The sequence below is a fragment of the Corylus avellana genome, chromosome ca10 (assembly GCF_901000735.1).
Source record: "Corylus avellana chromosome ca10, CavTom2PMs-1.0".
Taxonomy (NCBI): domain Eukaryota; kingdom Viridiplantae; phylum Streptophyta; class Magnoliopsida; order Fagales; family Betulaceae; genus Corylus; species Corylus avellana.
The window spans coordinates 2,483,388-2,487,335 of NC_081550.1; positions in this window are offsets into that span (position 1 = coordinate 2,483,388).

Here is a 3,948-nt window from a genome sequence, read left to right on the forward strand (position 1 = left end):
GCTTTCATAGAATTCTTCATTAGCCTTCCGCAGAGAGAGAGAGAGAGAGAAGTCAAGTTATCATGGAGATTGTTGAGAATGGGAAGCAGAATATCAAGAGAAAGCAAGCAGTTGCCTTCGACGACGCTGCTGTAGATGATCAGTCCTCTCTTTGTCGTCGCATGTACGACTTAGGCGACATAAGTAGTGGCCATGGAAACAGACAGCTAATTGAGGAGTACTTGAAGCCCAAGCTGTTTAACCAGCCCCTCCCAAAAGACCTGATAATTAACGACATTGACATATATCTCCACAGCCCTGAAATTCTTGCAGGTACGTTCTTCTTCAATTCAAACAAAATCCCTCTTCTTCTTCTTCTTCGATCTTTTTGTTTTTGTTTTGTTTTTCTAACGAATTGTTGTTAACATTTATATATTGAAGAAACGTACAAACATTGTGGAGATGAAGATGAAGATCAAATTAAGGAACGGTACTATTTTACTCCAAGATATCGAAAGTACCCAAATGGAAGTCGTCCAAGGCGATTAGCGGGTGATGGATACTGGAAGGCAACTGGAACTGTGAGGCAAATTAAAGATAAGGAAAACACCATTATTGGGTTTTGAAAAACACTGATTTTCTACAAAGGAGAACCTCCAATGGGTCAGAAGACCAACTGGATTATGCGTGAATATAGGCTCAATAATCCTCCTCCTCTCAGACCAACCAATCATGACATCATGAGAGTATGTTACTTTTCTTAATTTCTTTAAGCTTTATTTTATTTCTAACTTTAATTTGTTAATTTCTCTGACCAATTAGATTTTGTTGTATTATCCATGCCTGCCAGCTGGACGACTGCGTCCTATGCAGTATCTATCAGAAAGTGGGAGTAGTGATCAAGGCAGCTAAATCTACATCTTTGTTGAATGGTGAACCGCTGCAGTGCCCAATTCATGTCTGTACGTGAATTCTCCACATCTTTGCCATCTCGCAACTCAAATGGTGCTTGGGCCCCGCAACTTCCGATCTTCTCTGCAAATGAATCATAAGTTGTATTCGATGATATGCCTACATTTTAGGAAAATTTAGGAGGTTAATTTTGGTTTAACATTTTTGTTTTTTAATTTTTTTTTTTTTTTTTTTGAAATGGGATTCGAAGATTATAGGGATTTTTTTTTTTTTTTTGTTTAACATTATATATCTAATAGGGATTTTTGTTTATTATTATTATTTTTTTTTTGGAAGAAAGTCTAAACGTCCATCTTCCTTCCTTCACCCATTTAAATTTTTTTAAAAATAAACCATTTGAATTTTGAGGACTCACAGAATGCCTTTTATAAACTCATAAAAATAATAAATGCAATTTTATTTTTTTTGGTGTTACTAAGCTTTCGTTTTCCTTTTTTATCCTTCTCCCGTTTGCTTTTTTTCTAATTGGATGTTATTATATTTCATATCTTGTGTGCAGGCTACCTTGTTATTCAAGCACCCGCTACCTCATAGAATAACAAAAGCCTTAAGCCTACCATTATTAACTAAAATGAAAGAGGAAGGAGAAGTTTGAATACCTTGAATTATTAAAGTTTGCATTTCCACTTAATAAAAGAATGGAATTCCTATTTTCTTTGGCTTAGGAAATTGGTTTTTATCTGATTCAACTGGAATTTCTATTTTATTTGCTGCCTAGCTACTACTTGATACAAGTGAAACTTCGGTGGAATTAAGGTTCGGCCATTGTATTTAAATGCCGTGAGGCGCCTCATAGTTTAGCCTCTTAAGGCATTAGTTTTTTAACGAGAAATTAATGACTACTATGATCACATCTAGTTTTCATAGATCTCAATCCACATGATTTGAAGTGTATCTCATCTTTCGATAACTAATTGCCACTTTACCAGAAGGAAAATGATATCGTCACAACACACACCCAACCTAAACCCAACTTCTCTCCTACATGTTATTTAAAAAATAAAAAATAATTCAAAATTGAATTCAAAACAACACCTTCTTTGTCTTCACCCAAAACCCATGAACCCTTTCCCTCTCCCACTCTCCTTCCCTTGCTCACCCTCTCTCTCACTCCCGCCACCGGCCACCCTCTCTCTCACTTAACCGGCGACTAGTCTCTCTCTCCTCCACCAGCCACCGACGACAAAGGTCTCTCTCCTCCACCGGCGTTGAAGAATGCTCTCTCTCTCCTCCACCGCAGTAAGTAGTCAATCTCTCTCCTCTTCAAGTTTTTTTTAGGTTAATTTGTTAAACACCTCCAAACCTGCAAAATCTAGGGTTTTTCTTTGATTTGGGTATTTCTTTGATTTGGGCTTTTATAAGGATTTTGGTATTTATGAACACTATTGAGGTTCTTGAAGAAGGTTGAAAGATTTTGGGTATGCAAGCCTTGGGGGCCGGCTTGGGGCAGTGGTTATTCTTGAAAAAAAAAAATAGCCACAAAGAGAGGGATGCCAACCTTTTGTCGTTGGCAATGTGGGTGCAAGCCAAATTTAACAAAGGAGTTGAGTGATTTTGATTAAGAAATTATTCTCCAAACTTGCTTTACAGTTTACACAAATGAAAAAAATAATAATAAAATAAAATAAAAGTCCAATAACTGAAAACTCTTTAATTTACACCAATGACAAACGACAAGAACATAACCTTGTGATTGAATTTGCCCATTATTTGTGATTTTATTGAAATTTATTTATCGCTTGCATTGCAGGCATGAAAAGCTGAATAATGAGGTGAAATAAGTTGGAGATTGAAGCAACCCGGCTGGTATGAGATGCAAGTGAAAGTTTTGAAGACACATAGTCAACTTTTTGCGTTTTTCTAGATTTTTTTATTGTTTTTGTAGTTGTGTTTTTTGGGCGACTAAAATGTGTACTATAAACGTTTAATTTCTAGTACAAATGTTTAATTTCAAAATGTTTACTATAATTGGTACGTTCGGATTTGTGTTGGGTCTCATTATGAACCATTTCTTGCCATTGCTGTTGAGGGTTGATCCTGTCCCAAGAGTGGAGTTTCGGTTGTCCTGTACTGGGTGAAACCCTTCCTTTCTTGAAGCCTCATCCTTCTCATTCTATGGGGGGCTTCTGGTCCTACAACTAATTAATTGTTGATTCCATTTGTTCTAGATCTTCACTATGCCAAAAGGGATAAAATAAAAACAGCAAAGAGAGAAGATAAGAAAAGAAAAGATTTATGTAAGTCGACCACTAGACTTCCGATCCATAAATCATATCCGATACTTCGAAGTAAACGCCTAAATGGTCTCAAATTATAGAACAAGTCGGACAAGTAGACTTCCACAAATCAGATCCATACCCAGATCAATCCAAAAAGACAACCAATGGAAGACATTGCATAAAAACGGCAAAGTTACATGACCATTAGAAGAAATTACATAATCATTTCCCAAAAAGACAAAGTTACATGACAATATCTCAAAAAATATGCCAACATCACATTGCATTAAATTTTACATGCTCTTGGACATAATGACATGTATTAGAGAGCGGATACTTGAAAGCTCATCACAAATAATCATAGGTAAGCATTGTCGTACGATAGAAACTTCATTGAAGATGGGTGCATTGCAATCATTGAGTCTGTTGGGATTATAGTATTGGCGACGCCTATCATCCAACCAAATGTGTAGGGCATGTTGATATTGATACCGTAGGTTAGATACGGCAAAAGGTGAAGCAATACTACTTGGCTCAATGGAAGAGGATATATAGACAAGATATACAGTAGATCAACCTAAATAAGAAATTGAAAAATTAAAAAAAAAAAAAAAAAAAAACTGTAAGGCAACCTAGTTTTAATATATATATATATATAAACCTGAGAGCATAGCCAGTATATAATAGACACATCAGATATTCAGAAGGCTGCGACGAAGGCTTCTTCATATTTGTGTTGGATGATCAATTTTGACAACTCAAATATTGGATCAACCAT